Here is a 22,657-nt window from a genome sequence, read left to right on the forward strand (position 1 = left end):
CCCCTGACTGCCCCTGGGACCCTCTGTTCCTTATCCAACCCCCTCCCCCTGCTCCCCACACCCTTACCATGCCACTCAGAGCGGCAGGACAGGCTTATTGGAAAACCCAGGAGGTGGGCGGGTGCAAGCCATGCTGCCTGCTCAGCGGCATGGCTATGGGGGAGAAGGGACAGCAGGGGAGGGGCCGGGGGCTAGCTTCCCTGGCTGGGAGCTCAAGGGCTGAGCAAGATGGTCCTGTGGGCTGGCTGTGGCCTGTGGGCCATAGTTTGTCCAGCTCTGATCTAGAGGTTCTTTTTCAATAATACAACACAGAACCGGGTCAAGCCCCCACCCGGTAACCTGGTAAATTTACACATCACCCCTGGGTGCCTCTGAGAGGAATACTGCTCCGCTCACAAGCACAGAGTCTGAGTGTAGAAGAGAAACCTTTAATGAAAGGAGGGAAGTCACCCGACATTAATTAGGGAAAATACCACAAGTAGGATTTCTAACCCTAAAACAATGAGCACATGCACTCAGCTCAGAGTGTGTTGGGCAGTGTCTGCCTCATGTTCTTGGGGTCCACAACCCAAATATCTTCGAGTGCTTGTTCACGTCCATTCCAATCAGGTGTGTGCGTGCCATGTGCATGACTGCTGGACAATTTTTCCACTAGCTCTATCTGTAGGGTCAGTCTGGGTTCCCCCTGGAGTTGTGCCTTCATTGTGCCCAAAAAAATCTTCCAGCTGTTGTGCATGTGGTGTGCACACCTGATTGGGATGGATGTGAACAACACATCTCAAAGAACAACAGTTACGAGAAGGTCAGTAGCTGTTTTTTTTCCTTTTCAGTGTCCCTCTCTGCTCCCTCACCATACCCCACTCACAGTGGTTGTCCTCGGTCAGGGAGGACCCAGGGTTCAGAGGTGCATCTGTGTGAGTTCACCTCCCACCCTGGGGGGTGGAGGGGGAAAAAGGCACCTGGCTTGCTCCACCATCTGAGCACATGCTCTGGCTGGCAGCCCCACCAGCCGCCATTCTGCTCCAGTAGCCTCCCCGCTAGCCCTCGTTCCACTCCACCGGCTACTCATTTTTCAGCTCTCAGCCATAGGCGCCAACTTCTCCTGGTGCCGGTGGGTGCTCGTGCCCACCCTGACTCCACCCCTACCCCCTGCCCCTGCCCCTGCCCCACACCCATTCCAACCCCTTCCCCAAAGTCCCCACCCCAACTCCGCCCCCTCCCTGCCCCTATTGGACCCCTTCCCCAAATCCCCACCTCTTCCCCGCCTCCTCCCGTGAGTATGCCGCATTCCCGCTCCTCCCCCCGACAGCTTGTTTCACCACGAAATAGCTGTTTTTCAGCAGCAAGCGCTGGGAGGAGAAGCGAGGAAAGCGCCCTCGGGAGGAGGCAGAGGTGAGGTGAGCTGGGGGCCAGGGAGGGGAGCTTGACTGTCGGTGGGTGCTGAGAACCCACCAATTTTTCCCCCATGGGTGCTCCGGAGCACCCACAGAGTCAACACCTATGCTGTCAGCGAGTGGCAGCGCCGAGTGGGGGAACTTCCTTGCTGAAGCAAGCTGGGCAGAACTGCTGTCGCACAAGTGATTTCACCTCTAGTGAGCTCGTGGCCAAAGACTCCTAATGGAGCCCTACTTAGCTCTGTCTTTGAACAGCGGGGAGGGGCAGGTTAAACTCTGCCTGGGGCTTTGAGATAAAGCCCACACCTCCTGGCAGGGATGCCTGGTCTGCATCCAAGCTGCTGGCTTAGCAAGTTCATTTCAGTTGCGGTTGAGCCCCGCAGTCAGGCCAGGCTAAGCACAATTCTGCTGCCCTTTACTCATACAATACAGAGAACAACATTTCACTACCCCTGCATTCAGTACTAAAGTGACTTATAACCAGGGCCGGCTCCAGGCACCAGCTAAAGAAGCAGGTGCTTGGGGCAGCCAATACCAAAGTGCGGTCCTCCGGCCACTATAGGGAAAGCACGTTGAGGTCTTCGGCAGCAATTAGGCGGTGAGTCCCTCAGTCCCTCTTGGAGCGAAGGACCCGCAGCTGAATTGCCGCTGAAGAATGGAGCGGCGCAATCATGCTGCCGCGGTGTTTTTTTGGTTTTGGTTTTGTTTTGGGTTTTTTTTGCTGCTTGGGCAGCAGAAAACCTGGAGCCGGCCCTGCTTATAACCCAACACCAGTCAAAGTTGATCACTTCGGGCAATGCTGCTCTGTCTGCTGGATACCTAGGAAGAGTAGGCGTGTTCATGTAAATACAGGCTGCTCCTGAATCTTTTCCCCTTCCCAGGTAGCTGGCAGGGGAGAGCTCAGTCAGACCCCGCTTACACAAGAGAGACAGACAACATCAGGAGCCATCAAGCGCCCAGGCTGCCTGTTCCAACCCCTGCTGCCCAGGGCCCCTGGCCCAGCCACCTTTTGCCATGGAGCTGTAGCTGCCGTCTGCTCTGTCCCCTCTGTTGTAGCCTGACCATTGCATCTCAGGGCTTTGGGGAAAGAAGGTAACAGCGGGTAGGGCCCATTCCCTCTAAATCGGCTTCCCCAGTGGATGAAATCCTAGGGCCTGAGCTTGACCAAACTCCCATTGGCTTCCACAAGAGGAGGTGCTTGCACTAACCTGAATTTAACAAAGGTAAGTTCAGTATTTACTGTAAACCAATGTCCTGTCCACCCAAGATCCTATAACGCCAGTAGCTCTGCTACAGGCGTCTGGGCATGATGTGTGGGCCAGGTTCTACCCCTCTGTTCCAGACATACTGCACCACCCGAGTGGGAAAAAGAGCCGAGGTTGGGCTGCTGCTCCGGTGAGCTTCATCCCAGCATGGGAGAGCTCTCAGCTAACACAGGGTACGTCTATACTACCCGCTGGATAGGGTAGTATAGACGATATACCCAGATCGGAGGGTAGTGTTCGATGTATTGGAGATCGATTTATCGCGTCTTGTCTGGGCTCAATAAATCGATCAGCTAATCGACGCCTGTACTCCACCTCGGCAGGAGGAGTAAGCGATTTCAACAGGGGAGCTGTGCCAGTCGACTCACCGCCGTGAAGATGGCCAGGTGAGTCGAACTAAGATACTTCAACTTCAGCTACGCAAATAGCATAGCTGAAGTTGTGTCTCTTAGTTCGAACACCCCACCACCACTAGTGTAGCTGAGGCCACAATGCTGGTAAAGCCAGATCCTGCCCAACCACAGCGTACCCACCACAGCATATGGTCCCGTAGAGTCTGGCCACACTGCAGTGTCAGCCCAGTTAGTAGAACTCAAGTAAGCAGCCCTTGGTTTTGTTAACCTAGGGCCTGACTGTCCACAACACATCCCAGGTTCTGAATTGTTGACCCCTGAGTCCCAGCCTGGGGTTCCAGCATCCACACTGCATTATGTGGGCCCAAGTCCGGCCCCCACAATGTTGCAGACTTCCCATCATCCTGCCAAAATGTGGCTGCTCCAGCCCTTTGTGGTGCATGTGGGGAACACTTGACCATCCACCAAACTTGACTGTCCCAAGGACAAAGACAGTCAGCCTGTGGGATACTTCTGGTGGATTTCCAGTGCACAAAGCCAGTTGGGCTGTGTCTACATGGCAAAGCAATAGAGGCTTGAACCCTCTGCCCCAGCTTGATTCAGGCTGAGCCCTGCCACCACTATGAGGTCCTGGAACCCTGGGGCCGAGCCTTGAGTTAGTGTGGGATTTGTGTAGATGGCCAGGGTGGGAGGGGTTAGGCTTGTGTCTGAATTTGAACTGCAGTGTATGAACATGCATTTAGTTACTACAGCCAGCCTCCAGGGTGCGCTAATTTATGCAGGGGCTGTGATGGTGACTACAGCTGGGAAATCAGTGAGATGTAAGCTGCTCCCTGGGAATCTGCACCTCTCCATCCGGGTCATTTAGCTGTCACTAGGGCCCCGCCTCAGTTAACAACTTCATGACTTCCCATAATAGGCTGCCTCCAGGAGTGGGGCCTTAGCATACATGTGCAATAAAAAACAAAACAGCAGGCCAGCCTAAGCCATAAAGCCCCACCCATCGTAAAGCACCAGCCCCGGGGTGATAAAGAAGGAGCCCGCACCGAGGAAGGAGTGTTAGTCACATTACAGATAAATCACATTCTATTAGGAATAACGTCTGTGGGGCCGGGGATGGGGGAGTTAAATGACCTGATCCATAAATTAAAGAGAAATGCTTTTTATTGCTGTGGTTCTCGGGGCTTAATGAAAATCTACCAAGCTGTCCTCCGTTTATACGGTGTCGTTCATCCAAGAGGCTCGCAAAGGGCCTCATAGATTACCCACTGTAACACAGCTCTATGGTCACATGGTGTGGCCACTCAGAACAGAGACCGAACGCCTGCCCCAAAAGCTCTGGCCCCTACCGCTTGATCTGAGAGTCTACGGCCAGGTCTGTACTCCCGAGGCCATACCAGCAGAGCCCTCTACTGTATGTACTGCCTACACCGGTAGGAGAATTTTTTTTGCCAGTGTAGGACCACACCTCCCCAATGACATTAGCTGTGCCCACAGAGCCGCTCTTCTGCTGGCACAGCTGCGTCTGTACTGTAGGCTTTGTAGCTATAGCTGTGGTTTGGAGGGGGGTTTCACACCCCCGGCCAACAGAGTTCAAGGTTTAAATGTAGACCAAGCCTCTGTTAGCGGCGCAGAACCCAGCATGCCAGGCCACAGCTCTGATTCCATCCAGCAGGGTGCAGTAGCGAGCAAGCACATTAGCCTGCTTGGTCCTATACACATAGCTCGGTTGAAAGCACCCACGCCAGTAGAGAGGATGGAAGCCAGCTAGCTGTGCAGCTGAGTGAAGAGTGTTTAACCCACCAGTAACAAACCTACTCGGAACTTTTCCTTTTTTTTAACTTTGTGGCTTAGTTTAGTCTTGAAACAATTAGGAGATGAACACAGGGGGGGACTAGCCTTTGCGCCAATCCCATAATTTCGCCGGGCCTCCGTTTTCCCAGCTATACAACGGGGGAATAATGAGGCTTTGGAAAGCGCTGGGCGAGCCTTATGCTAGGGCTGGGGGTGGCTGAATCTTGCAAGGCTGAGCTCAGTATGGGAGAGTCTTGTTACTAGAGTTAAAAACAATACATTAGTAACCATGTAATCTGTTCCTGCAATTAACTGGGGTTTCTTGTGGGCTCATTGGCGCGATGTTTCTGTTATGAAGAGGGTCAAGGGAGGCCCAAGGTGATGGAGCTGGTGCAGCTGATTTGCAGTTTCTGGCTCCAGTTTGTTACACTGTCACTGAGCTCCTCGCCGTAGCCTTTGTCTCCTCCCCGGCTGGGATGGGGCTCGGGTGTGATAAGCGGGCCTACCCAGGGACCCTAATGGTGAGCGTGAGTGTGAAAAGTGAGTGCACGGTCAGATGATGGTACAATAACCTATAATTGCGAATGCTGGCTGGGCACAAACGTGAACAGGAGACAAAGCCTGAATTAGTGCAAACCAAACGGGCTCCTGCTAGAACTCCAGGGCTGAGTTACGATCATGCCTGGTAAACATGAGAAGTGGGCAGACCAAAAACCAGTGAACCATCACTGGAGTGTTGGAAACTAGGCCTAATTAGTGGACAAAATGATGCAGGGGTGAGCTAGGCCACCCAGCACACCTTTGGGGGTCTTAAAGAAAGTGACTTTGAGAGAAAAGTTGGCTTCTGGAGCAACTGTGCCACCATGGCTGTCATCCCCAGCCCAGTCTCCCAGGACTCCGCCCGGACCGTCTTCATCCTAATCCCGAGAGATGTCCTGAGTGGGCAAACGAGAGGGACCCAGGTGGCACCACCGTTACCAGCACCATGTGAGTCCCAGCCACCACCTGGGATGTGAAACTTTGTCTCTTCCTCCTGCTCCTCTCCCCCCTAGGTGTCTTTTTCCTTCCCCGCCTCATTTCTTCTCGCTCGCTCTCCTTTTTCCTCCCAAGAGGAGTCTGGTTTAGCCTGCCAAGACCGTATATTCTGCCACACGCCTATGAGCCTGTGACCACGTAAAAGCCATGCCCTAAACAGCTGGTACGAGTTGGTCAAGGCTCAGGATGCCAGAGCAGCCCACGTGCTAAGGCCGTTTTTCCAGCAGTGAGGTTACAAGAGCGAGAGCACCAGAGTCACAAGCTGCAGTTTCTCTGTGCTGTTCATTTCCCCTTGTGTGTCTCTGTGTGTTTGAAAGGAAATGGGCTTAGACTGTAACAACAGCCGCAGTGACAGCTCCAACCTTCGTCTCGGTTCCTCCTAAAGCCAGCTATTACCATTTTAATTCCACCATAGAGCCTGTTAAACAAGGGGGGTTGTCGCTCCAGCTAAAGGGAATGGGAACAAGAGATGCTGTTAAAATAAAAGCCTTTTGCATTTCAAATGCTTTAATCGGTTTTCCTCCTGTCCTGTCTCGTCCGGAAAGGGTTACACGACTGTTTCACAGTGGGTTTGCTGTAGTAATAAGCAGGTTGGGGTCTCTGTCCTGAACCCCAAACCTTGTTTAACACTGGTTAATGATGGACAGTGATGGGTTATGTTAGCAGCGCTAGCCCAGACAGGCCATCGAAATGTACACAACACATCCCAGCTGCACAGCGAAGCCCACTGCAAGAGAGCTGTGCTGGTCTGTATCTTGGCTCACGGAGCTTTTTGTGGGGTCCCTCTACATTGAAGCTCCCATGTCGGATTTATAACCACCTGCTGCTTCATTTGCATCAGTAAGTGACACCGCTGCCATGGCGTTAACCTCAGAGCCCTGGCAGCACCCGGGCCATTAACTCCGTATGTGATACGTGCTGCCCTTCTGACAGTACAGGGAGGGCAAACGCATGGCACCAGCTACACCGTCCTGCACAAAGCAGCGGTACAGCCACCGGCAGCCACATCTCCCAGCACTTCCACTGCAGCCAGATGCTGCTGCTGTCAGGCCCCAGGATCCCGGCAGAGAGGTGGCCCTCGCTCCGCGCAGCAGCTCCCGTCTGGAGCGGGAGTCCCCCAGGGAGTCAGCACAGAGGACAGTGGAGCGGGAGGAAGCTGGGGCACCCAAAGTGGGAGAAAGACAAACAGCTGCAGCGGGCGAGAGGCTCTGTCGGGCTGTGAGATGACTGGGGAGCACAAGGCTAGCGGGGATCCCGGCAGGGTCAAATAGTCACCGCTCCCCAGTGGAAGGTCAGGGCTGCTCCAGTGAGCGCTGTCCTCCTCTAGTGGCTGCAGCTCTAAGGCGCCTACAACGGTAGCGTCGGGAGGGTTAACAGACTAGTGACGGTGTCTGGCTGGCTTCTCTGGCTGCAGCCTCAGCACTGGAGCGCAGCGTCAGGCTGAGTCAGACAAGCCTGCTGAAGGGCCCACATCAGTACCCCCCATCTTCCCCTCCCCCCACAATGCCACTGCTCACCCTGTTTTACACACACACACACACAGTGTCACTGCTCACCCTGTTTGATACACATACACACACACAGAGTGCCATTGCTCCCCCCGGTTTACACACACACACAGTGCCACTGCTCACCCCATTTTACACACACAGAGTGCCAATGCTCATCCCGTTTTACACATACACACACACACACACACACACACAGTGCCACTGCTCACCCCATTTTACACACACACACACAGAGTGCCACTGCTCACCATTTTTACACACACACACACACACACTCTTCGGCACGGGCAGAGTGCCATTGCTCACCCCGTTTTACACACACACACAAAATGCCATTGCACAAACACACACACACAAACAATGCAAGTGCTCACCTGTTACACACACACACACACACACACACAAAATGCCATTGCTCACCCTATTCCACACACACAAAACACACACAGAATGTGATTGCTCACCCTGTTACACACACACACACACACAAAATGCCATTGCTCACCCTATTCCACACACACAAAACACACACAGAATGTGATTGCTCACCCTGTTACACACACACACACACACACACAATGCCATTGCTCACCCTATTCCACACACACAAAACACACACAGAATGTGATTGCTCACCCTGTTACACACACACACACACACACACAATGCCATTGCTCACTCTGTTTTACACACACAGTGCCAGTGCATGCCATTTTACACACACACACACACACACACAATGTCATTGTTCACCTCATTTTACACACACACACACACACACTGCCGATGTTCACCCTGTTTTACACGCACGCGCACACACACACGCAGAGCCATTGCTCACTCCATTTTACACACACACAATGCCATTGCTCACCCTGTTTTACACACACACACACGCACACACACACGCACACACACCAGTGACATTGTGCGAAGCAAAATGACCTTTGTGCCCCAAGGAAATCAACAGGGGGCAGGACCAGCCCTGCCTGTCTAAGCTTTCCTACTGGCCTAGAGCTCAAGAAACGTTGGCTGCATCATAGTGGGATGCCAGGCCTGTCACCTCTTTTGCTGGGGAAATCCGCCAGTCCCCTGCCTTCCTTGGCATTCAGCCCCATGAGCCTCTCCTGGTGTTGGTTCGCCGCTGCCGTTCTTTCCAAGGTTTCTTGACATATTGCCGCTACTGGACATAACTCGAGGTGCTGTCAAGAAAATGAGCTCTCCATCGACACTTCCATCATGACAAACGGTATTCCCTAGCTTAGCAGTGTCACTAGCTCCATCACTTTTCCTCTAAGCACACAGTAAATTATGCCAAGGGCTGATGCTCTGACTTCCTCCAGGCAGGAATTTAAAACAGCAGCCACTGTACAAGACAGTGATTTCTTCCTGTGCTCCCGGATGGGAACTCTGGCCCAGATCCTCAAAGGTACTTAGGCGTCTAACTCCCATTCAGCACTTACATTCTCAGTGATTATTACCCAGAGCCCCCCGCCCCTCTTGGGGGCTCCAGGCTTCAGCTGTGGGGCAGGGGTTCTCTGGGCTTTAGCCCCACGGGGCTGGGAGGCCACTGGAACCCAGGGTTTCAGGCCCACAGAGCATAGTGGGGCCACACACACCCACCCACACCCTACTGTGACAGTGATGGGTCTCTTTCAAAACTGCATCGAAGTAATGACTCCTGGCACGGTCGGGTGTGTGTATACCAGCACGGTGCGTTGCTAGAGTCCTCTCCATTTGAGGCTTGATAAATGGGAATTAATTAAGCTTCATAGTATGTTTGTTAGTTAGGGAAACATTATTAGCCCTAATATACAAATGGGGAAACTGAGGCAGAAAACGTTCTTGGTCCCGGTTTTCATCAGGGCTGGGCTGTTTTCGCTCGTCTTCTCCTCCCCTCTTAGCTTGCAGTAGTAGTATGTGCACAGTGGGTTTGCTACCATTTGTCATACACCCCGGGTGAGTTTTCTGGGGAGATTAGCAACACATCCTTTACTCCAACAATGGTCTCTCCCTCTAATTCCACAGGGCTGGATGGCCTGTACCAGATCCCTTACCCAGCATGGGGCAGATTTTGATCTCAGTTACCTGCGCAAATCTGGTGTGACAGTGGAATCACTCCCAGTTTGTACCATTGGCTGGAAGAGCAGAATCTGGCCCTGTTTCTCTAAGGCTGGGTATCGCTGGCAGTTTGTGTTCACTCTCATGCACCACGTACTGCAGACCGGTGGCAGGAGATGTTTGGAAGGGAAGGGAAAGCCATGAAATCAGCACCAATTTTGTTCCAGTTTCTACAGCAGTACCACTCCAGCCCGAAATCACATCCCTGCCCTCCTGGCAGTGATGGGGATCAGAGAGCCCAGACAGACACAGAAGATTTGATCCTCCCAAATCAGTCCCAAACATGCTGTCTGTGCAACTGGGTGGCCAAATAAGAAATGAAAGAATATGTAGCATCCGAACAGTGAGCCTCAGAGAGGCGGATCGGGCTGGCTCACACTAAGAATGGAACAGCAGCAGCAGATGTAATCATTCTGGAGACGCCACTGAAATGTAAGACGTCTTCAGGACCTTCCTACTCATCTTAAACTGGCAGGGAAAGTTCACTTGACTCTAGCAGTAACTAGCATCCCTTGCACTTACAGTTCTGACCTTTTATCTAGAGCCTCAAAGTGCTTCACAAAGAGGAGGCTGAGGGCACAGATCAAGCAGCTTTCCTCTCTCCTCTCTATGGACCTTCCAAGGGCTGCAGGAGGGGTGAACCCCCTCGTTACCCTTTAGAGGGGAAAAATCGCTCTAGTTACAAGCCCTCCCAAGCAATTGAGTTACACTTTGTCCCTTTTCCTTGCAGGGAGAGAACTCAGAGACACAGGACGTCAAAGGCAGCTGCCGTAAATAGACACCAGGGCTCAGCCAGTGTAGGGGAGTGGCATTGATTCATACCAGCTGAGGACAGGGGCCTTCTTCTCTTTAAAAGAACCGTGGAAGCAAAGGTCTCCAGCAATCCTGAGATGACCTGGACAAAGGTAGCTAGCGCTCCCGTTCCCATGCTGCTTTGCTAAGGCAAAAGTTCAAATCTTTTGTAATCAAAGTCCAATCAACTAAAGGTTGGTCTCAGGGCAGTGGATCAGCGCTAGGGGAGTCCAGTGGCGTCGGGTTTATCTTTCTCCTTTCTTTCTTTTGTGGTTTGGTTTGGTTTTGTTGGCTTTTTGCTACGAGTGGCCAAAAGAAGCCCAGAGTAATTTTGAACTCTGCTGAACAGCTCTTTCCTGGAGTCCCTTCTCTGATTTACATCAAACTCTGAAGAAACACTCTATATAAGAATGGCCCTACTGGGTCAGACCAAAGGTCCATCCAGCCCAATATCCTGTCTTCTGACAGTGGCCAATGCCAGGTGCCCCAGAGGGAATGAACAGAACAGGAAATCATCAAGTGATCCATCCCCTGTCACCCGTTCCCAGTTTCTGGCAAACAGAGGTTAGGGACACCATCCCTGCCCATCCTGGCTAATAGCCATTGATGGACTGATCCTGCTGCCTTAGCTGCAGGTCTAAATCACTAGCCTGGAGGCTGATTTTCTTGGATTTTAGATGGATGAGCAAGAGCAGGCTTATATGAAAATCCCCTGCACCTGTAACTCTGGAGAGACCGCTGCCATCCCATAATAAATACTCTTTTCTTATGATTGACCAGTTCATTTTGTATCTATTACGACATCCCTTAGTTTCCTCTGTCTTTCATGAACCTGCTGCCTCTCCTGGGACCTTGCTCATCAGCCCCGTGGCTCCAAATGCATTTTGTTGGCGCTGCGTATGTTTGCTCGGCAGCTACTTGCTCTGAAATTCCCCTAGGTCAGAATCCAGTTCAGAATTGCTCTAGTTCCTGCTCTTTGGCATGAGACACGGTACTGAGTCCAGCTCCCTGATCTGTGCTTTGCTGTGCATGGTGCAAGCAGTCAGCTCGATGATGGCAAGCCCACAACTGGTGCTTGAAAGGAAGGGCCCCTTGTCTCACCCCGCCTAGTCGTTAATCGTGGAGCTGTACCCAGTGCAGTCCTGGCCCAGACACTCGCAATCCCCTTTGGCACATAATAGTGGGTTTCATGAGCCTCCCCCCAGAGCTGTCCAGCTGTAGTACCTGATGTGACCCTTTGCCGTCCATCTGAGCCAGCGGGATGCTGATTGTTCTACTTTAGTCCCTCGCTTGGCCTAGTCCACAGGGTTTCACTACAGCCATCACCCAGCTGTAGGTCACGGCTTCTACAAATGCTCCTGGTGGCTACTGCAACCACTGGGTCCCCCTGCTCCCTGTCCTGCTGCCTTCCTCAAAGATCACGTACTCGCCTAGCTGGGACCCCTGCTCCTGGAGTGCGTAGCCCTCCCCCAGCTCGCCCTGGGCATGCTCAGCCTGCTGTCCTGCTCTGGCCTAGCGCCGTCAGCCTGAGGATCTCCTGGCGCTCTCCCCACACTGGTGGGTGATGCCTCTGGGGAGAAGGGCTGAGAAGCACCCTGCCACCCCACACACTTTACACAGGTGGAAACTGAGGCACAGTGAGGTGAAGCCACTTGCCCAGCTGTGTCTGTGGGATCCGGCGTGAACGCCACATAAAGGTGGCAGGGCACACAGCAGCGACGACTCAGACCGAGAAAGGGGTGCAGCCCCTTCAGGGTCTCTTCTGCAAGGTGCTGTCCCTCCCACCTACCCCAGTTCCCATGGTGCTGAAACTGAGGGTGCTCACCAGATCAGGCCCTGAGAATCTAAGCTCCTCGGGGCTCGGGAAAATGGACCCAGATCTATGTCCTTCGCTTTCACTGATGCCCTTGCTCAGTATCTCAGAGAACACTGCTCTCAGTGGGAATTGATCCCAAACCCACTGGAGCCAATGGCGGGGGGGGGGCGGGTCTTTCCATTGACTACCATGGCTTTTGGCTCCTGCCCCTGTATGTCTGTTCACGCTCCTCCCTACCCTGCTCAAGGTTCAGTGACAGCAAATCACGTCCCTGCAGAGCAGGCAGGGCCTTGGGTTCGAGGTGTAAGCCAGAAGCCCCCCACTTGGCTAACAGCCTGGAGCTCTGTAGCATCATCAGCCAGTCGTCATTATTTGCTGTTCTAACTCGCTGAGTCTTGATCTGGTGCAGCCTCTTTCCCCATTTTCCATGTGCCATGAGTGATGTTAATAGCGAACCTCCGTGCTTTGCGCTACACCAGTGAGGACACGAAAGCAAAGCTACAACCAGGCAGGGGGACGACAGATCAGCAGCGGGCATGCTCTGAATTCGGCAGGCCCTTCAGCCAGTTTCAAGCCACGCAACCCTGTTTGTGTCTGGTTTGGCTCCTGTCTGGTACTGATAGAAAACTGGATGTGATTGTGTCTGGTATCCTGTACAGAAGTTGGCGTGCAGCATGTGCTGCTCCCTCTCTGCTGGGGTCACCTCACTCCTCACATGTGTGGCCATGCAGCGGGGGCGGGAGGGGGCTGGGGGGGCATGCTTAGGAACGATCTTGTGTGCTCCCAGCACGCTCTACGCCCTCTGCAAATCAGCATCCTCCATGCAGCACACCCTCTCACGCCTCTGGCGTGCTCAGCAAAAGAGCAGCTTTTGTGTGGCGTGATCTCACACACACCGTGTGTGCGAGGTCATGCCAGCAGGGACAGAGTCACACAGACAGAGGCAAGAATCAGGGCCGGATCCAGCATTTTTGCCGCCCCAAGCAGCGAAGAAAGAAAAAAAGAAAAAGATAAAGCCGCGATTGAGCAATTCAGCAGCCAGTCCTTCCCTCCGAGAGGGACCGAGGGACCCGCTGCCAAATTGCTGCTGAAGACCCGGACCTGCCGCCCCTTTCTATTGGCCACCCCAAGCACCTGCTTCCTGCGCTGGTGCCTGGAGCCGGCCCTGGCAATGATGACTGGGGGGACATTGTCCTTCTGGGGCTGCCTTCTATGAGTGCTGCGTAGCATGCTGATCGGCATCATCTCATGGTTACCTTGGGCTCTCCTGGCTGATTGTTGTAGCTTTTCGCCATCTTAGAAGTAGAGTCTGCACTGCCTGTCAGCTTCCTGGGGCAGGGCCTGTCGCTGTGTTTGTGTAGGACCTAGCACAACACCGATACCAACAAGAATGAGAAGGTGGGAATGGGTGCCAGGGGATGGATCACTCGATGATCACCTGTTCTGTTTGTTCCCTCTGGGACACCTGGCATTGGCTACTGTCGGGAAACAGGATCTTGGGCTCTAAGGACCTTTGGACTGACTGTTCTTATGCTCTTATGTGACAAGAAAAATCAGCTGTTCCCTTCTGCTGTGGCTGCGAGAGCTGCTGGTGCTCTGTATAAGGGTGTGGCAGTCACCTGCTGTCTCCAGTGCTGTGTTACTTGGCGGGGCAAGGGTTAGCCACATTTCCCTGCCATTTCCTTTTCAGGGACTTGTGGAGGGGGGAGGGAGCCATGTCCCTGCTACTGTACAGGATGCAAATGAGAACCAATTTATTCAACAATGCCAGGAACCTTTCAGGCCAAGTGCCCTGCTGCACTGCGACTGGTGCACCGGACGGTCCTGATTAACAACCCCCCATGCTTCCCTGAGCGTCATTAGGGCCCCCATCCTGCATCACTGTGTCACGGAGTCCCCAGGCGATGCTCTGGAACTGCTCCCCACAAAGCCAGTCAGGACTTTGGGGAGCCTCCTCTCCCTTGGAGCAGATTGTCTTCAGGGCAAGAAGCTCACACGGCTTCACCTCCAGGGTCTGACCTTGGAGCATACAGCGTATGCCCCTCCATGCACTTCCTACAGCGAGTCCACCCAGGCGGGGTCCTGGGGAAGCCAGAGGGCCCTGCACTCCCCACTTCGCAGTCAGACGTGACTCTCAGCCAGCCAGTAAAACAAAGGTTTATTAGATGACAGGCTCACAGTCTAAAACAGAGCTTGTAGGTACAGAGAACAGGACCCCCTCAGCCGGGTCCATCCTGGGAGCAGCAAGCCAGCCACCCACATCTGCACTCACTCCATGTCCCCAGCCAGCTCCAAACTGAAACCCCCTCCAGCCCCTCCTTTCTGGCCTTTGTCTTTTTTCCGGGCCAGGAGGTCACCTGAGCTCTTTGTTCACCTTTAGCTATCCCCTTGCAGGGGGGAAGGACCCCGGCCATTTGTTGCCAGAAGACAGAGTGTCAGCCATTTATACACACTGAAGTCTTAAGAAATGCATTGGGGAAACTGAGGCACACACACAGTATTCAAAGGAAACATTAAAAACAGTCCCACTTGTCACACACTGACATCAGCAGATGTTTTCCCATTGACTTCAATGGGGACAGGAGCCGTGTAATTAATGTGGTGCCTCTTATTCGGTACAAACAACTGAGGGTTTCGAGCTGAAACCAGATCACTAAGGTAGTGTCTGAGGATTGACTTTTAAAGCCAGATTTGCCTCTTCGGTTATGTCATGGGGGCCCAGGACATGTTCAGTGAGCCACATTCTCCTCCTGCTTATAGCTCCTGGCCCGGTGCCATTTAACCTTATCAATGATGCGGAGGAAAACGTTTAATCATCACTGATAAAGTCTGCGGATGACACAAAGAAGGGAGAGTGGTAAATAATGGAGAGGCGCCATCTCTGATACAAAGAGAACCGGCTCGCTCGGTAAGCAGGGCACATGCTCCCAGTGGGATGCTGTGGCCAAATGGGCTAATGAGATCCTTGGGTACAGACACAGGGGAATCTCAAGGAGGAGCAGAGAGGTTACTTTACCTCAGGCTTTCGCCCTGGCGTGACTGCTGGAGGAATACTGTGTCCAGTTCTGGTGTCCAAGATCCAAGTGCTAGGAAGCTAAATGGGAAAGACTGTGAGGTGCACAGATACCACAGTGAGGCAGTCCCTGTGAGTAGCTTAGAGAGAGAGCTAAGAACTGGCTTACTGGGGCATTTTGATGGCGGGTGGAAGTGAGGGCCCATGAACAGGGGGCTTGCCTGGGAATCAAGCACCCTGGGTTCAGTTACTGACTTGCTGCAACATCTTGGATGAGTCACTTTGAAGTGTCATGCCTCAGTTTCCCCATCTGTATAACGCCAATTATATCTACCCACTTTTGATGCCTATAGTTGAAGCACTGTATATGCTCTAGCATTACTTCTTGCTTGTCATTGGCCTGGAAATGTGCTCTGGACAGCAACCTTCCTAGGGAGATTTTTGGCACTTGAAGTGCCAAAGAGAAGCTAGAAGTGCCGGCAACAACGGCCAAAGGACTGGGAAGAACTAAGGTGCAGGAAGGGGGAAAGGATCTTATCATCTCTAAACCTGTTTACCCATCCCAATGTACACCTATTAATCCCTTCCCTGAACCTCAGGTGAGAAACCACATCCTAGTCTGGTCGCTTTCAATTTATACAGAGCGTGGGAGCATTTCCCTTCTCCTGCCTCCTCCTGGCTTAGCCACTGGGCTGTTCAGTCCCTTCGCTCACTTTGCAAAGCTGCTCCTGGAGGGCGCGTGGCTTGCTTGGGTCCTGTCACTTCTAATATCCTTCCTGGCTGCTCCTCAGAAGAGACTGAAGCCGTGGCGGCAGAGGAGATGGCAGGGCTGCGTTGACACCGTCACTGGCAGCTGGCGTTTTCTGGGCCAGGTTCAGCCGCAGGGGAAGTTGACACAGCGTCCAAGTAGTTATTGGTCTGGCTTCCAGGTTGCAATTGGCCCTGGCCATTTCAGTGCTGGAGAGGCCATTCTGGAACGGTTTTCCCCTGCTTGATGCAGAGTCTGATCCACAGGCTCCCAGCTCCTGGGGGTTTCAGGTGCGTGAATCCAGAGCTGGGCTCCTGGGCTCCTGGTTCTGTGGGTGTCTGGGCCACAATGGAGGCCAGAACCAGGCTAGATCACACAGACATAGAAAAGTCCAATTCCAAAATGTGGAAACTCCCAGCAGCCCTGGGTAAGCAGATAATGCCCCGACCCTGCACACTCCTCTGCACGGACATTCCCTGCATCCACACCTGGACTCACGGAAGTTAACCGGGCTCCGCCTGGGAGCAGGCTTTAGGGTGACCAGACAGCAAGAGTGAAAAATCAGGATGGAGGTGGGGGTTATTAGGAGCCTATATAAGAGAAAGATCCAAAAATCGGGACTGTCCCTATAAAATCAGGACATCTGGTCACCCTAGCAGGCTTCTACTCTTATAAAATGCATCGCGGGGTGGGGGCCTCAATCTGTGGCCCGTGGTACGATGCAAGCTAAAGGCCTTTTGCTGAGTTTCTGGGGGAATGTGGTGGGCTGGTTAGCCTGGACGTGAGCCTATCTCAGAAGGTCAGGCTGCGATAACACTCTCTGCCCTAGAAACACCACGCCCGGGGCAGCAATTTGATACCACTGACCCAGAAGCCTGGAGATAAAACTCTAACCAGCTCCCAGTGTGAGAAGGGACCTGATATCCAGCTGGCACATGTCCAGCCTGTCGCCCTAGGCTGCCAGCCTTGCCTCCACGTCTCCCACCCCCAACCCTCCATCCTCCCCCACTTGCCCTGAATTAACTTTTGCTGCTGCTGTTTGACAGGCAGCTTCTGAACCAACCCCCCTCTGTAGTGCTGATCTAAAATAAAACTATCTCCAACCTGCCGTGCTCTACTCCCAGCTCAACCCACTCCAGAGATCCACCCCGGGGGGGACTGGCAGCCAAGAACCCAAAGAGCCACCGGACGGACAGACAGATGACTTAGCGGAAGGACAACTTGCTATTTCTTCCTTCTCACCCAACTTACAGTGCTGGGATCCAGATTTCCAAAGAAATCATCCATCCCCCTGCTTTGCCTCACTTCTGAGCTCCTGGCTGGTGCTGCATTGTGCCAACTGCTTGTCAAGGTCAGTTGCAGGGAAATGCATGTTCCAAAAGGAGGCAAGTAAATCGGGTCATTGTTAAACGATTTAGCTGCATGGTGCGAGCTCACCCCTTCTTGCATTGTGTTTGCCACCCGGCCTTGGCAGCGCGGCTGAGCTGAATGTCTTTCTGTGTCTGTGGCTGGAGTCTACTGTTAACTGCAGCTGTGGTGGATGGGACGTGAGGACGCGTTGCTTTCACTGGCCAGGGCGCAAGCGCTGTATGTAAGAGTGACCTCTTGCAACATGATTCAGCCACAGTGCAGAACTATCGGTAACACAACCATAATCCGTGGACACAGCGGGCAAAGTGCACATCCCCTAGCACATCCGCGTGCCTCCCAGGTGTGGAGTGGAGCAGAGAGATGGGCACGCTTAGCTACCTGTGCATGGGTTTGAGCACTCACCTACCTGCCCCACTGCAGCCAAGGACAGGCACCCTGGGCTGTCGCAGAGGCCTATAGCTGCAGGCAGGGCAATCGCTCAGCTAAATTTGGAAAGGACTCCGTGTACTGCAGACCGAGGCTTTTTCCCACCTCGGCCTCACACCAGCTTCGGGGGCACTGCATTCCCGGTTACATAACTTTGCTCCATTAACCTTCTCCCACCCGGCCCTGCTGGGATCAATACCTTGAAAAACATCCTGTAAGTGCACAGTGGCTGAAGTCGTGCTGAGTGGGGGGGTTGAGGGGGGCTGCTTAACGAGACATCCACAATGAGGAACAAAACACCAAGCACACCCTCCGAGTGGGTTAAAATTAGACAGTGCAAAGCAAAGGCACTTTGATCATAAGACGTGGTCTTGCACAGCAGGCAGGACGACACACAATGGGGCCTAGTGGCTAGTGCGCCAGATTGGAACTCAAGCGATCCAGGTTCTACTCCTGGCTCTTGGGCTCTTGAGCAAGTCACTTCCCAGTGCTGTGCCTCGGTTTCCCTACCTGTCAAGTGGGATAGTGGTGCTGACCTTTGCGGGGCAAGTTGAGCTGCGTGGCTGACAAGTGCAATGTCACTGCTGACCCTGTCTCAGAAGAGAAAAGGCACAGGACCCTATTGTAATGATCCAGGCCACTCAGTGATTGCCAAGGGCCATCCAGCTGCCAATACGCCATCTCCAGCTAGCAGTGGGTTCTGCATGGTTCACAATAACAAGGCAGCAGTATTCAGTTTATTGTGATCACTGCAGCAGGGGCCAAAATCTACCCTGATTTATACCCATGCAACCTCCCTGGCAGCACCACTGAAGGCTGCAGGGGACCCCGGGGGACAGAATTGGGCCCGGATACCGTCCTGTTCTTACATAAGGCACAAAACTGCAAGAGCCTCACTGCAGAGTCACAGCAACCAGTGCTGGAAAATAGCTGCCGTGTTAGGGCACTGAATCCCCCTGACTGTGCCTTCGCTGTATTCCCCGGGGCTTTCGTCTGGTTGTGAATGTGCCCATCCCTTGGGAGACTGTGCCACCTTGCTGACAGGAAGCCCAACCTGCTATTCCAGCTGAATGTCCCTTTTTCCCAGCCAGACCCCTCGTTCTCTGCTGCGGGATGTCCAGCCAGTCTCCTCAGCCTTTCTTCATGGCAATTGTTTGGAGACTGTTAGCCCATGTCACCCCCACGCGCAGATACATGCTGAGTGCCACGAGGCGCCCCCGAGGCCCATGGCGACTCTCCCAGGAGCAAAGCTGGGGAATGAGTGTAGGTGGCCTCCCACTGATCTGGGAAGGAGGTGCCTGGGACTGAACCCAGGCTCCCAGTGGTGTCAGCCCAAACTGCACTGACTTTGCATCATCTCCCGTCAGCATCACTTCTCAGCAGGTTCTTTGACTCCTCTTTCCTGCCTGGCCTAGGCACGGAGATGACCCTCTTCCCCCCGCTATCCCCGGTTCATTGCCCAGGGTTGCCAACTTGGTAATATTTAAAAACTGGACACTCCAGCAGGAGTGCGGAACCTCTCCTGCCCCGTCTCTTCCCCTTGAGACCCTGCCCCCTTCCACTCTTTTCCCCTCCCACCCCCAACGCGCCTGCCCCGGTCAGGAGGGACTTGCCTGTGGAGCTGGGGCTGGGAGCTGCAGCCGCTCAATGGAGGTAGGAGGCGGCCCTGGCTGAGTAGGGGCTGGAGCAGGTGATGACTCGGTGTCTCCTCTGCTCACAGTAACCGGACTTTGGGGGTCCTGTCAGTAAATCTGACCGGACACTGTCAGGTCCCTTTTCAACCGGACTTTCCGGTTGAGAATCAGGCAACTGGCCACCGTATTGTTGCCACTCTGCTCCTCCAGCTGCACACGCGGAGCATCTCGCAGTCTTTCATTCCTCCTCACAGCCCCAAGGGGTGGCAGGAAAATGCCGTTGGCCCCATTTAACCAGTGGGCAGAGGAGCATGGAGATAGCAAGGGCTCTCCCCGCAAGGGGACGCAGGCGTCCCAGCGCTCACCGCCACAGCAGCTAGCTTCCAGGCACCCCGTGGCATTCACAGCCCCGAGTCGGCATCCCCAGGCATTGTAGGGGGACATAGAATGTGCGACACAGATGCCAGCGAGCTGAGTGGGGTGCTGCTGAAGCAAGCCAGCGGGAAATGCCCAGACACTGGGTGGAGCCTAAGCACTGCTCCTCCAGGGTAGCTAAGGCTTTTAGCTCTGGGTTGGAGGGAGGCACCCTCCTCCACTTGGGCTTCTTAGCTATAAACCCTCCAGAAGGCAGGAGCCTAAGCCAGATCGGTCCTGTATCCTGTGGGAGAGAGCCCTGCGATAGCCCCTAGCCTGGTGGGTAGGCACTCAGCTGGGAAGCGGTAGCCCTGTTTTCCAATCCTGTTCTGCCTGATCTGGAGCCAGAATTTGAACCCAGATCTTCCAGCTGACTGCCCAAATCGCTGGCCCCTCGGGTATTCTTCTCTCCTGCTGAAGCTTCCCATTCATTATGCCTGGGGTGAGAGAGCAGGTGAGAAAAGAAGACAGGCCTATTGCCTGGTGGTTAGGGCATGCTGCTGGCATGCGGGAGAGTCAGACTTGTGGCTCTGCTCCAGACGGGCTTCAAACTTGAGTCGCCTAGCTCCGAGGAAGTGTGCGAACCCCTGGGTACAATGAGATGTACACACACTCCCCGCCTGCTCCGGAAATTCCTCATCTGGCTGCCCCTGGCAGCCTTTTGTGCATGGCCTGTTCCGTGTTCTGAGCACACCTGCAGGAGAGAGACCCAGGGGAAGGCGTCGTCGGAGAAAGGCCATAGGCATGACCTCAGTGCTGAGTGATAAGGCAGCGTCAGGACTGAAGTGGCTTTGTCTAGGCCCATTAGCAGACACTTAGGTTGCCTATGGGGCTGTTCCTGGAGGAGATTTGGGAGTAGTTTAGTTTGCAGCTGAGCGGGAATTTTGAGGTGCTCGGGGGCACCTAAATGTTGGACTGAGAGTGGCCATGGATATGGCTCTGAAAGTCTTGCCCAAGGCTACACAGGAAACCTGCAGCAGAGGAGGAACCTGACATCAGGTCTTGCACATTCTAGGCTAACCACTGGCCCATCATTCCTTCCTCCGCATTTGGGCTGAATGGGAAGGAGGTTTCAGACCAGGTCCAAAGGCTCCTGTGGATTTCACTGGGCTTTGGATTGGGCCCCAGATGAACCCCTTCACCAAGCCAAGCTGCAGGTTGACCCACGCTTTTGGTGCAGAGACTGATCTGCCATTACTGGACCAAAGAGAGGCTCCAGCTTTTAAAAATTCAGTAAAATAAAATAAAAAAATAACCCACCAGAGGCAAAAGCTTTACACATCAGACTTTAAATCAGGGGCCGCCAGACATTGTTTTTATTTTATTGCTGCTCACACATGCAGGCCCCTTCCTGCTCCCCTTTAAAGTTCACTCTGCTAATGTTACTGAGTCCACTGCTCCTCCGCCGATCTCTGTTTTCTGCATCTCCCTGCCAGGTACCCCAGGGGGGCTTCCAGCTAAGCACATCTCCCTGCCTGAGGCATGAGCCTTTCGGCTCACCTGCCTATGGTTCATCAGGGGCTGGCTGCTGAGTCTGGCCCATATGCTCAGGGAGTAACTGATTGCCAGATTTGGAGTCAGGCAGGAATTTTCCCCAGGTCAGACTGGCAGAGACCCTGGGGGCTTTTTTCCTTCCTCTGCAGCAGGGGCACAGGTCACTTTCTGGTCTGAACTAGAGTAAGTGCTGGATTCTCTGTAACTTGACATCTGTAGATCATGATTTGAGGACTTGAGTAACTCAGCCAGAGGTCAGGGGTCCGTTACAGGAGTGGGTGGGTGAGCTTCTATGGCCTGCGTTGTGCAGGAGGTCAGACTAGATGGTCACGATGGCCCCTTCTGGCCTTAAAGTCTATGAGCCTATGAGACTCAGCTGCTGTAATGGAGGCAATTGAGTCACTGAATGAGTGACTCTGCTAACTGGGGAGGGGAGAAATTCACCAGCTACTGCTATGTGTACACAGCTCCTGGCTCCCAGCCCGGGTTAGCAGGTGTGGGCTAGCAGGGCTTGCACTGGCGTGCTAAGAAGAGACAGCATTGAAGTTGCAGCTCGGCCAGAACCAAACTCCGAGTCCCATTGCCGTAGGCAGTGTGAGGAAGAGACAGTCCCTGCCCCACAGAGCTTACAACAGCGGGAGACCAGCCACAGAAAGGGAGTGGAAGGAAGTGCCCTGTGACAGATGGGTAACTGAGGCACAGAGAGAGGCAGTAACTTGCCCAAGATCACCGAACGCCGTCCTGCCTCTTGTCAGTTTTGACTGAACAAGCAACTCTGCCCTTAGCCATTCCCTCAGCGGTGCCTGGACAAATGATGCCTGGAAGGTGATCGTGTTATCAGACAAGCTGTCATGGTATAATTCCCCAATCTGAACCTTAGAGTCCAAAAGATGTGGTACCAGCATGAATTTCCCTAAGCTTAATTACCAACTTAGGTCTTGTAGCGCTGCCACCAACCAGGACTTGGAGTGCCTAGTACACTCTGGTCCCCCCAAAACCTTCCCCGGGGACCCCCAAGACCCAGACCCTCTGGATCTTAACACAAGGAAAGTAAACCCTTTCCCTCACCGCTGCCTCTCCCTGGGTTACCCTGGAAGATCACCGTGATTCAAACTCCTTGAATCTTAAAACAGAGGAATTCCACCTCCACCTCTCCCCTCTTCCCCTCACCCAGAGGCAATACAGATTCAAGCTCCGTGAATCTAAAACAAATAGGAAATTTACCTTTCCCCCCCCACCCTCTCTTTCCCTTCTCCCACCAATTCCCTAGTGAGTACAGACTCAGTTCCTTAGCCTTAACAAGGGGAAAGAAATCATTTAGTCTTTTAAAAGAAAAGCTTTTAATAAAAGAAAGAAAAAGTAAGAAATTTCTGTAAATTCAAGATGGAATATTACAGGGTCTTTCAGCTCATAGACACTAGAGAGAAAACCTCCCCCCCAGCACAATACAAATTAAAATACTTCAGCAAACTACAC

General features: G+C 53.4%; 1 protein-coding gene and 1 long non-coding RNA gene across 5 annotated transcripts in view; both read left to right on the forward strand.

Annotated features, from left to right (window-relative positions):
- Window positions 1-1,307: 1,307 nt before the first annotated feature.
- Window positions 1,308-11,037, forward strand: LOC142046292 (uncharacterized). Of its 2 annotated transcripts, none has more exons than XR_012655164.1 (2): window positions 1,308-1,392; window positions 9,381-11,037. It is a non-coding gene; the product is annotated as an uncharacterized LOC142046292 (long non-coding RNA). The 2 variants fall into 2 exon arrangements; XR_012655163.1 differs by having other exon boundaries at window positions 1,309-1,397.
- A 5,535-nt stretch (window positions 11,038-16,572) lies between these two features.
- Window positions 16,573-22,657, forward strand: part of HHATL (hedgehog acyltransferase like) — a 41,520-nt gene continuing 35,435 nt past the window's right edge. For 2 of the 3 annotated variants that reach the window (XM_032772416.2, XM_032772427.2), the window contains exon 1: window positions 16,573-17,193. The gene's annotated coding sequence lies outside the window, so the exon portion shown is untranslated. The remainder of the gene's footprint in view (window positions 17,194-22,657) is intronic. The other variant, XM_032772408.2, reaches the window with a different exon arrangement.

The sequence above is a fragment of the Chelonoidis abingdonii genome, chromosome 2 (assembly GCF_003597395.2).
Source record: "Chelonoidis abingdonii isolate Lonesome George chromosome 2, CheloAbing_2.0, whole genome shotgun sequence".
In the NCBI taxonomy this organism is placed as follows: domain Eukaryota; kingdom Metazoa; phylum Chordata; order Testudines; family Testudinidae; genus Chelonoidis; species Chelonoidis abingdonii.